The sequence below is a fragment of the Euprymna scolopes genome, chromosome 25, assembly GCF_053919585.1.
Source record: "Euprymna scolopes isolate OS-2025 chromosome 25, ASM5391958v1, whole genome shotgun sequence".
NCBI classification, from domain to species: domain Eukaryota; kingdom Metazoa; phylum Mollusca; class Cephalopoda; order Sepiida; family Sepiolidae; genus Euprymna; species Euprymna scolopes.
The window spans coordinates 108,127,461-108,139,406 of NC_136506.1; the positions used below are offsets into that span (position 1 = coordinate 108,127,461).

Consider the following 11,946-nt stretch of genomic DNA (forward strand, 5'->3'; position numbering starts at 1 on the left):
GTGACAAACGAACGAAAAACACTATTTCCCAACTTTCAAACCTGAGTATGACAGAGTGACCGACTTGTTGAAATAGAGATGTTTGGGTGCATTTAATATAAGTTAGGTGCATTTCGCTTGCGCGAGTTAGCGATGCTATTTTATAGTCAAGCGTAACAGATTGCCGGACAGATTCTTTAGTAGAAATGCGTGGACATATCTCACTGGATAAGATGAATAGTGGTGTTCACTAAAAAAAAGTTGGACAGCTGTTTATGTATCCCATACGAGAGAAAAGGGAAAGGAAAAATGGAAATCAGAAAAATCAATGGCCTCTTTTGTAAAATATATTCCGCTAGGAAGTAGCACTGACGATTAATTGACTTAGTCGCTGCCACCGCATTTGGCTGCTCGGAAACTGAATTAATGGTACAGTTAAATCAAACTAAATACAGAATTGAGATACCCTTTCCGTCATTGACAACTCAGCTACTTCTAAAGATCATTAAACATCGTAAACTTTCTGGTGAAAGAAGAAAGGAGTTGAAAATACAATGCAGAATAAAAACACTTTCTTTAAACGATCATTTTTATTGATAAAAAATCGAGTAAACTTTTTTTTATGGCGATCAATTGATTTGGATCAAAAATGTTATTGGTTTTGTTTTAACTCTTTAAACTCACGCTGATTGACGAAACCTTTGGTTTCAAGTTGACTTTTAAAAGAAACGAAGAAAAAAAGGAAAAATAAGACAAAACCTCTTTTTATTGCGTGTTCAAAAACTGGATATGGTGCTACAGCCTGGTTTCATTCATAACGAATTGATTTTAAACAGAAATTTAAGACTAAGTAAATTTCACTAGTTTTTCTTTCTTTTTTTTTCCTTTTCTTTTCGTCATCTTTATCATTTTATGAATGAGATCATTTTTACGCATACGAAGGATTAAACCATCCAAATAAGTAAACGTGAGTATAGACACTTTACTTTAGTTTTCATGAAAAAATTTTTTTCCAAAAGTCAATAAATGATCAAATCCAGTTATCTACCAATTAACTAATATAGAAAATTAAGGTTAGTTTTTAGTAATCACTTCTTAATATATTTTCCTTATCAGTTATTATAATTATTATATTTTATTCAGTCTTTAAAAAGTAAATTTAATCATAAAATAAGTTTTTATTTCCATTTCATGTTCTTAAAGTCCTTTATGTTTTTTCTGTGATTTATTTTACGACATATCAACCACTTTAAAATCTTTTGGGATTATTTTATTAATATGATATTACTTAGAAATCAATATATAGTACGATCATGTTTCGATGTTACTTTAATATAGCAACTCATTTAATATTGTTTTTATCGTCGTGGATTTAGTATAATTACTATTGTTATTGCCGGAAGATGATCATTTAAAAATTGAATCCAGTTTCATTCTGTTTTACGGTATATCAATGCATTAATTTGTTTTGTGGCTTATAAACCACACATACTCATCTGTGGGGTATTTTATTTTTATATTGATACTTAAATTATATGTATGTATGTATGTATGTATGTATGTATGTATGTATGTGTGTATTTATAGGTGTGTGTATAAATTTCGTTACTACAGAAACTACATTTACTACCGTAATTTAATTAGCATAGCTACTGATAAATTCATTTTCTATTAACATAATTACTATAGATTCCAACGCAGTTAATTTACTATTATTCTAATATATTGACTATTTTCACTATGATCTTTTAATTATTATAGCTACTATTGTAATTAACTTGTATCATTATCGTAATTGACTTTGTTTAGTTCTTATAGTAATTTAACTAAGATAGCTGCTATCGTAATTATTGGTTACTAATGTTAGTGTTGTAGTGCGTTTATTATAGCTACTATTGTAATTTTTTTCCAATATATTTGTTTAAAAATATAATCTATATATCTATAAAAGTGAAAGTGTTTGTCTGTGTGTGTGTGTGTCTGTCTGTGTACATTTCCCTACGCAACAACTCTGTCAATTTCCAGTCTACAGACTCGAAATTTGATATACAGGGTACTGAGATTTGGGAAAATCTTTGTAATCCGTTTTCGACCAGAAATTCGGCTATTAAGGAGTAAAAGTTCAACGATTTGACCTTTGAGAACTCTACCATACTTCTCCGACAATTTTGAGTCTAAACACTTGAAATTTTAGATATAGGTCACTTGGACATGGATCTAAGTTAATAACTTGATTTGGGCCCAAAACAACAAACGTTAAGGGGTCATAATAGGGGTCAAAGTTAAAAAAAAGAAATTTACCTCTATGGTCTCTACCAAATTACTAAAAACAATTTCTGGTCTAAACATTTGAAATTTTACATAAAGAGTATTCAGAGATAGGGCAATCTTGTTAATCGGTTTGGGTCGAAAATTTTTAGTTACCAATATATAAATGTATGTATGTTTGCATGTCTGCCTAAAACTTTCGACAGAGGCGACAAATTTTCACAAAATCAGTATTAACATTAATTTCTTCACCTTTAACTGGGCACTTTTCTACAGATCTTTTCACTGATCTTTTCGAAAGTCATCCCCTCTTTTCGATTGTCTAGCCTTAATTTAAACCTACGTCACTTCCGGTTTGGCGGTGGACGAAACAGAAAAGACGTCACGTTTTTTTTTCACGTTCTTTTCCTCCTTCGCGATACGGGTTCGAGTCTGCCTTCCTACTACCACTTTTTTTTTCGCTCAACACCCACCTCCAAACACCCAGGTAACGCCGGGCACCCATGCTAGTTATTTATATTTTTGAAAACATCCCATCAGTAGACGTCCGCGATATTAGATTGTGCTATTACATAAAGTTAAGTAATTCAGATAATTTTGAACTACAAACAATTTATGTCAAATAAATATTTAAATATCTTTCTTTAGCCGTACAAAGATTTCTAGTTATAAACAAAAATAAAACCAAAAACGGATTTTAGATTATTTAAAAAGTTATACTATTTAAGTAAAAAAAAAACACACACAAACAAAACAAACAAATATAACGTTAAAAACAAAACAGATTTTATTTCGTTGTGAGTAGAATTATTATTTCGAGAAATTCGAAGTTTATTTGTGTATTATTATTTGAAGCATATGTTGTATATGTATGAATAAATTATACATCAGATACATAGGAAAGAGCCGTCCCTGCCTTTTCTAATCATTGAAGGAATTGATTTTAACGTTTATTTGAATATTACCAATCAGTTTATTCGGACTTTTCACATCGAAAAGCTAATATAAATTAGACTGAACATAAATAGATTGTTGTTGCCTAACCTTACAAAATTTTCTTATATATATATATATATATATATATATATATATATATATATATATATATATATATATATATATATATGTATATATATATATATATACATATATATATATATATATATATATATGTATATATATATATATACATACATATATATATATATATATATATATATATATATATATATATATATATATACGAAAAAGTCTATGATTCAAATTCCAAGATGTTGTCCATCTTACCGTTTATTTCTTTCAGCATGTTAAACTGTTCAATTCTTGACAGCACATGTTTCATAGTTCAGAAACAATAATATAATTATTATGTCAATTTTGGAATATTTTCCGCAATTTTTGTAATATTTGATTTTAAAACACGTAAAAATGCGTAAATATCATAAAACACAATTGAAACTGCTGTTCGGATTTTTTTCGGATTTACGTAATCATGTCCATTTTTTTTCATTTTAATTTAATAAGTGTTTATTTTTCTGATAAATATTTAAAAAGTTGACATAATAATTATATGATTGTTTCTGCGCTACAAAACAGGTGCTGCCAAGAAATGAACATTTTAACATGCTGGAAGAGATAAACTGTAAAATAGCCCAAATCTTGGAATTTAGAATATTGACTTTTTGTCATTTATTTGTGTAATTATATGTAACATGTATCGACTTTTATAAATAAAAAGATTAGTATAAATAAAAGGGTGAAATATAATTGAAGAAGCGCGCGCGCACACACACACACACACACACACACACACACACACACACACACACACACACACATATATATATATAGTGAATAAATGACAAAAAACTATATTCCAAAATTCATGATGTTGACCATCTTATAATTTATTTCTTTAATTCAGTTGTCATTATCTTGACAGTATCTGTTTCGTAGCGCAAAACCAATCTCTTAATTATTTTATCAATCAGTGAATCTATTATGCCCTTAACTCATCAGAAGAAATAGCAACAATCAATCCGTCTAAATGAAAGAAAGTGTGATGTGACATGATTAAAATCCGAAAATTGGAAGAGAAGCTGCAAATACCTTTAATATGTTTCAATTACGCCATTTTGAATTTCAAAAACCATTTTGAATTTCATATATATATATAAGTTCTGCATTTTTTTTTTGGAAACCACTTCTGGAAGTTCTCAGTTTTATCTTTGAATATATTCTATTACGTTGGCAACTAATTCTTGCCGTTTTTTAAATCTACATTTTTAAAAAGTGAAATAAGAACTAACTACTATTTAATCAATAATGTTTTCTCTATTCGTGTTAACAACTTTTTCCCCAACGTTCAACAAGATTCTTAATATCTTTTCGGTAGAAATCGTTTAATTTTGACTCGGAAAGTTCATCCAACCAAGCTGTCAATTCTGCATCACTGTTAAACTTTGACGGCAACAACTTAGTTATCAACCTAATATTATGTTAATAGATGAATAAGAATAACTCATATTTACGCATATTTGAAATTCTTAAAACAAGCTTCTCATGGATATAGCTTAATGTACGAGGACATTTTTATATCATAGAGTGTACAATTAGTACATTCCTATTATGGAATTCAAGTTTATGAATTAGACGATTTCTTTAAGGATTTCTTAACTATTGACATTCGTTATTTTCAAGAAGAGTTTTATTAACTTAAAAATAACCCGAGTTGTATATACGCATGTAATTAGGTTGTAATTTCCTGTCAACGATGTTGTTTGTAAGCATTTCACTTAATGGACACATTCCATCATGAATAACGGTGTTTGCAGACTAAAAGCCTTTCAAAATAATCACTTTAACATCTACGTGATTTTTGTTTCCAAAATATATATTATCTGAACATGAAACTTAGAATATATGAGGTGGCTTCAATAAGTTTCCAGACTTTTTTCATATATGACACTTTTATTGATACTATACATGAAATTCTAGTCCCATTCGAATTAATCCCATTCGGCTGCAATGCACTTGTTGTACCGTTCCAACAACTTCCGGAAAGCTCCATGGAACCCCTCTTGTGTGAGCGTGTCAATGACCCTCGTCACAGTATCTTTTATCTCCTCTCCTTTTCATTGAGCTTAGAGAATAACCAAAAGTCACAGGTAGCAAGATCTGGGCTATAAGGAGGGTGAGGAACTGTCTTGATGCCCATCTTGGTCAAATAGTCTGTGCACTGGTGCATTGTCCTAGTGGAAATGCCACTGACCCGATTTGAAGAGTGATAGCCTCTTCCAACGGAATCTCTTCCTGAACTCCTTAAAATCTACACCATAGAATTCCTTGTTGATGTTTGTCCAATGGGAACCCAGCGCATGTCGATCATGGCCGTGTTGTCAAGAAAAGGGACCATGATGAGTTTCTTAGTGGATTTTGCTTGTCTGGCGTTCTTGGGTTTGAGAGAACCAGTATGCTACCATTGGGAACTGTGTCTCTTAGTCTGTGCAATGTCTCTTAGTCATAGCAACAGATCTAGCTTTCATCGCAGGTCACCAGAGCATCAAGAACTGCGTGATCTGACGTGATCAGCTCAACCATCTTCCTGTTGTCATGACAACGTCTTTCTTTCTGGTTTTCTCTAAGCACCCTTGGAACAAACTTCGCGCAAATCTTCCGCATCTTCAGTTGCTCGTGAATAATTGTGTGTACAGTTTCCACACTGATATCAAACTGCCCACTTATTGTCTCGATAGACACACGACGATCCTTATCCATGAAATTCTTTATTTGGCCAATCAACTCTAGTGTTCTGACTTCTTTTTTCCTCTCGCATGTCTCATCATCCTTTACAGACTCCCTTCTTTCCTTTTAATCTCTTATGCCATTCAAAAACTGATACTCGATTCATGCAAGTTGGTCCAAAAGCAGTCTGAAGCATTCCATACGTTTCTGCGGTATTTTTCCCAAGTTTAAACATAATTTTATTGTATATCGTTCTTCTAAAGTGTCCTCACATCCAGATTGCATTTTTAAATTCACAAGCTGTGACAATCAAGCTTTAGTACGGTGTATTCCAATTCATGCTGTAGCTGTTCATTTGAACCTTAAATCAAATTGGTCAGTCATCTCATATACCAATAGCCTACTGAATTTTCAAGAGTCTATGACAATTTTAAATGCCTGTACAAAAAAGTCTGGAAACTTGTGAAACTTTTGTGAAAAGAATTACAAATGAAGTATTTTCTTATCAATTTTGGTAGAATAAAAACAACTTTGTGATTTAGTTTGCTTTGTCTATTTTACGGCATGTCAACCCCTTTGGCCAATTTAATATTCTAAGATATGACTTATTGAAGACGATTCATTTTAATTATTTAATTTGGAGAAATTTGCGGGTTCATAGCTTTTGTCAACAGTATTCTGTAGAACTTGAACCCGGCATAGTTGGCACTATTGCTTGCGATAGTTTATATTAGGTCAATTACACAACTTTTCAATTTGACGATCTTTTTTTTTTTTTTTTTTTTTTTACATTTTCACCCCAAACAAGGCACATTGCCACTTTGTTGTAGGGGGCTACTATCAGGGACATGGGCATCAGGGGTACTGTGTAGGGAGTTGAGCAGCAAGATGTCGGTTCACGTTGCGCTTGAACTTCTGCATGTCAGTACATTTAGGGAAGCAGGGACCCGGCAGGGAATTCCAAAGTTTAGCTGGCCTGGGGAAGAAACTACTCGAGTAGAAGGCTCTCTTACATCTAGGGATCTCTACTGTGAAGGGGTGGGATTTAGCTGCTTGTCGGGTTTGTCGGGATATTTACGTCGAGGGGGCACAAGTGCTGGCAGTTCGTCATTGCATTCACCATTAAAGTACTTGTAGAAAAGGCAGAGGAATGTAACATTTCGTCGATGGGACAGAGGCTGAAGTTTAGATGACAGTTCAGGACCTATCAGATTGGCAACCCTCTTTTGAACCTTGTCTAGGAGCGAGAGACTAGTGGTAGATCCACCAGCCCAAATATGACAACAGTACTCCATACATGGGCGAATGCGGGCCTTATAGAGGTATAGGATACTTTCGGGCGTAAGTATTTTTCTAGCACGGTAGAGAGAACCTACCTTCTTCGCAGCGTTCCTGACGATACTCTCAATGTAATTGTTCCAACTCATGTTTCCTGAGAGCGTTAGGCCGAGGAGTTTAAAAGATGTACTTTCAGATAAAGTCATTGGCCATTGCTATTGGTGGTAGAGAAGGTTTCTTGTAATTATTGAAGGAAACGACTTTTGTCTTGGCAGTATTGAATGTGACCACCCATTTATGTCCCCTTTCCACTACAGATCGGAGGTCATCCTCTAGTGCTTCTGCCATTTCTTTAGATATGTGTTCATTTGTTTTCCTGTTGTGTCTGTTATAGAGTGTGGTGTCGTCAGCATATATACCCATCTCAGAGGCAATTTTGTCAGGGAGGTAATTTATGAATATTAGGAATAACAGATCCCAGGATAGACCCCTGAGGTACTCCCGCATTTATATTGTATTGTTTAGATGTACGATCGTCGAGGACAACCTGAATTTTTCTCTTATTTAAGAAGGATTTAATTATGTCATGTATTCTTCCAGTGATACCATATGATCTGATTTTCCTGAGAAGACTTTCATGCCATACACTGTCAAAAGCCTTAGATATATCTAGAGCTAACACTCTACCCTCACCCGCTTTGTCCAGTGACTGGTATATATGTTCTAAATTACAGTTAGTATGTCTGCTGTTGAACGGGCTTGTCTAAATCCATATTGTTGGTCAGTTAGAAGTTTAGCATCTGTAAGGTGATGGACTAGAGCTTAGTTAATTATTGTCTCAAATATTTTGGCGAAAAGTAAGAGGAGGCTAATGGGGTGAAAATTTACTGGGTCAGTTCTTTCGTCAGAATTCTTGAAAACTGGTACTACAGAAGCAGTTTTTCAGCAGGCAGGAAAGCAAGATTCATTAAGGCATTTGTTGTAAACTTTGGAGAGAACTGGAGCTTCTTCGCCGGAGCCCTTTTTTAATAGCACAGCTGGGATGAGATCAGATCCACATGCTTTTGCAGTGTCAAGATTTCTTGATAACATGCACCTGAGAAGGGGTGATTTTCAGATCGTCTAGTGTGGCATCTGTCCGCAAAGGAAAGTCAGGGAGGGGGTGGTTGGCAGGGTTCAGTTTCGAGTTGGAGGCAAACCGACTGGCAAGCATGTTAGCCTTCTCAATTGCAGAGCAAACAACCTCATGATTGTTGGATAGTTGGAGAAATGTTGATTGCCATTATTTACTACACTGTTGTAGATTTTCCAGAAGTCGCGGTCCCTACTTTCTGTGCTTCGATGCGTTTTTTGGTGGCTTCAGTAAATTCTCTCTTAGCTGTCGCTATTTCTTTCTTAAAGTTACTTCTGGCTTCTATATACTTCTGCCTGTTTGACCTGGACTTATGTTGGTTAAATCTGTGGTACGCATGCTGTCTTTGCGCGATGGCGGCTGCACAAGTAGAAGTAAACCATTGGGGAGAGTGATTTGAATTAATATTTGTGATAAGTGGTCGCAAAACATAAGAATTTATTTTTTACTGGCTGGACGCCCAACGTTGCCCGGTCGTACAATATGCTTAAATATGATATTTTAATTCATGCAGATTGCATATGTATTATCATAGAATTAATCCTCTATTGATTATTATATAATATGAGGAATACTTTGCGTGGTAGAATAATTTGCAAAAATAAAGAAAATAAAATAGAAATAAAGATAATGCTGACATAAATTTTATTATTGACATCGGGAGATATAGCTCAGTGTTAGCTCTAGATATATCTAAGGCTTTTGACAGTGTATGGCATGAAAGTCTTCTCAGGAAAATCAGATCATATGGTATCACTGGAAGAATACATGACATAATTAAATCCTTCTTAAATAAGAGAAAAATTCCGTCTGTATTTGTTTACAATATCACGTCAGCTTATAGTTGGGCTTGACGATGAATACCCTGGAAAGCCATTTCTGATTAATGTGTAGTTTTTAAATATGCAAACGAAGAAATGCTTTGCAGCGATTTTAAATGATACCTATTCTTTTATCGTAAATTGAACCCATTAATAAGAAAAAAAAATTAAATAAAATAGAGAATCATTCTATCTGTAGTTGAATGCTCTACCACTGAGCTATATCTCCCGATGTCAATAATTCTGTTTTTTTTAAGAAGAAATGATTTGCTGAGATTTTATTATTTCCCTTGGTCGGTGTAACGTAAAATATTCCCCCTGTATCTTTTTTTATCTATAAGAAAAAGGACTATTTTTAGAATCGGATCTTTTTCGATTTTCGATACTTATCGGATGAATTTCTGTACAAAACACATCTAAGAACACTGCCAGACATATAAATGACCTGAAAAAGATAAGCTCAGTCGTTTCGGGACCTATGAGAAAGGCACTCTCACACACACGCACGCACACACAAAGTGACTTTATATAATAGTTGATATAGAGATAGATAATATTAAAAAACTAAAATTTTAAATTACTGTTTAAAAATCGAACCCAAGTGGTAAAATATTCGACTTATCACGGAAGTGGTCGATATTCGACGTTCGCAAAAAAGCCATTTAAGAATTCTGCGCTATCATAATCAATTTGGTGATACAAAAAGAATATAAAGATATTCACTAAACGAATCATAATAAAATACACAATATTATTTGTTTGTGCAGTATTTTGAATGAAATTGTAATTTTGCTTTAAACAAGTCATTTTAGACAAATATTTTTTAAGTTAAACGAATAGTCTTAAATAAATATATTTATGTTAAACAAATAGTCTTTTTAAAAAAAAACGTTTTTATTTTAACGGAATAATCAGGAAACAATCTTTTTCTTTAAAGAATAGTTTGTAGAGACATGTTAGTATATAAATATTGTACAGATATTTTGTAGACAAATATATGTTTTAAAACTAATAGTTGGTAGAACAATATTTTCATTTTAAACAAATAGTTTGTAGAAAAATATTTTTTATTTTAAACAACTAGTTTGTAGACAAATACTTTTATTCTTAACGAATAATTTGACACAACTATTTTTTTTGTTTGAAATGAGTAGTCTGTCAACAATTGTTTTAACGCATAGTTTGTCTACAAACTTTATTTAAACAATTTTGTTAACGAATAGTCAAGCAGGAACCCAGAAGGGAGTTCCAGGGTCTAGCAGTTCTGAGGAAGAAACTATTAGAGTGGAATGCTTTCTTACCTCGAGGGATCTCTACTGTGTAGGAGTGGGATTTTGCTGCTTGTCAAGTTTGTCGGGGGTATTTACATCGAGGGTGCACAAAGGCTTGTAGTTCGTTGGAGCATCCAACATTAAAATACTTGTAAAACAGACAGAGGGATGCAAAATTTCGTCGATGGCACAGAGGTTGAAGCTTAGATTACAGTTCGGGACCTATCAGGTTGGCGACTCTCTTTTGAACCCTGTTCAGGAGTGAGAGACAAGTAGCAGATGCACCAGCCCAAATGTGACAACAGTACTCCATATATGGGCGAATGGTGGCCTTATAGAGGTACAGGATACTTTCGGACGTAAGTAACCTTCTAGCACGGGAGAGAGAGCCTACCTTCTTCGCAGCAGCCTTGGCAATGTTCTCAGTGTATCTGTTCCAACTCATGTTCCCTGTGGATCTTAAGCCGAAGAGTTTGAAAGAAGTACTTTTAGGTAATGTATCTTTAGCTATTGGTGGTTGAGAGTTTTTATTGTAATTATTGAAGGAAACAAGCTTAGTCTTGGTAGTATTAAATGTGACCATCCATTTTTTTCTCCATTCCACTACAGATTGGAGGTCTTTCTCTAGTATTTCTGCCATTGCCTTTGGTATGTGTTCATTTGTGTTCCCCTCGTACCTGTTATAGGGAGTGGTGTCATTAGCAAATATACCCATCTCAGAGACAATTTTATCAGGGAGATCATTTACGAATATTAGGAATAATAAAGGTCCAAGGATCGACCCTTGAGGCACACGTCATTTATATCGTATTGTTTAGATGTACGACTGTCGAGAACAACCTGGATTCTTCTCTTATTTAAGAAGGATTTAATTATTTTCAGTATTGTCCAGTGATACCGTATGACTGATTTTCTTTAGAAAATCCCTGTTAAAAGACTTATATATATCTAGGACTACTGCCCTACTCCCCCTTTTCCCCAGCGTATGGTATATACTTTCAGCGATTACATTTAGGATATCTGCTGTAGAATTGGCTTACCTAAATCCATATTGTTGGTTTGTCAGAAGTTTAGCAACTGTAAGATAATGGACTAGAGCTTGATTTATTATGGACTCAAATATTATTGCGAAAAGAAGGGAGGAGGCTAATGGAACGAAAATTTAATGGGTCAGTTATTTCACCAGAATTCTTGTAAACTGATACTACAGAAGCACTTTTTCAGTAGTCAGGAAAGCAAGATTTGTTGTTGTAAAGTTTGGAGAGGACTGAAGTAACCTCAGCGGAACATTTTTTTGTAATAGTACAGCTGGGACGAGATCAAGTTCACATGCTTTTGGTTTGTTGGATCCAATGTAGAGTTTGAAGCAAACCCACTGGGAAGCATTAACATGCCTTCTCGGTTGCCGTGCAAACAAACTCATGATTGTTGGATAGTTGGAGAAATGTTGATT

At 33.8% G+C, this 11,946-nt stretch overlaps 1 protein-coding gene across 1 annotated transcript in view; it reads left to right on the forward strand.

Moving 5' to 3' along the window:
• Window positions 1-328: 328 nt before the first annotated feature.
• The window catches only part of LOC145247568 (uncharacterized), a 100,835-nt gene continuing 89,217 nt past the window's right edge, over window positions 329-11,946 (forward strand). Inside the window, exon 1 of the mRNA XM_080109415.1 lies at window positions 329-946. The gene's annotated coding sequence lies outside the window, so the exon portion shown is untranslated. The remainder of the gene's footprint in view (window positions 947-11,946) is intronic.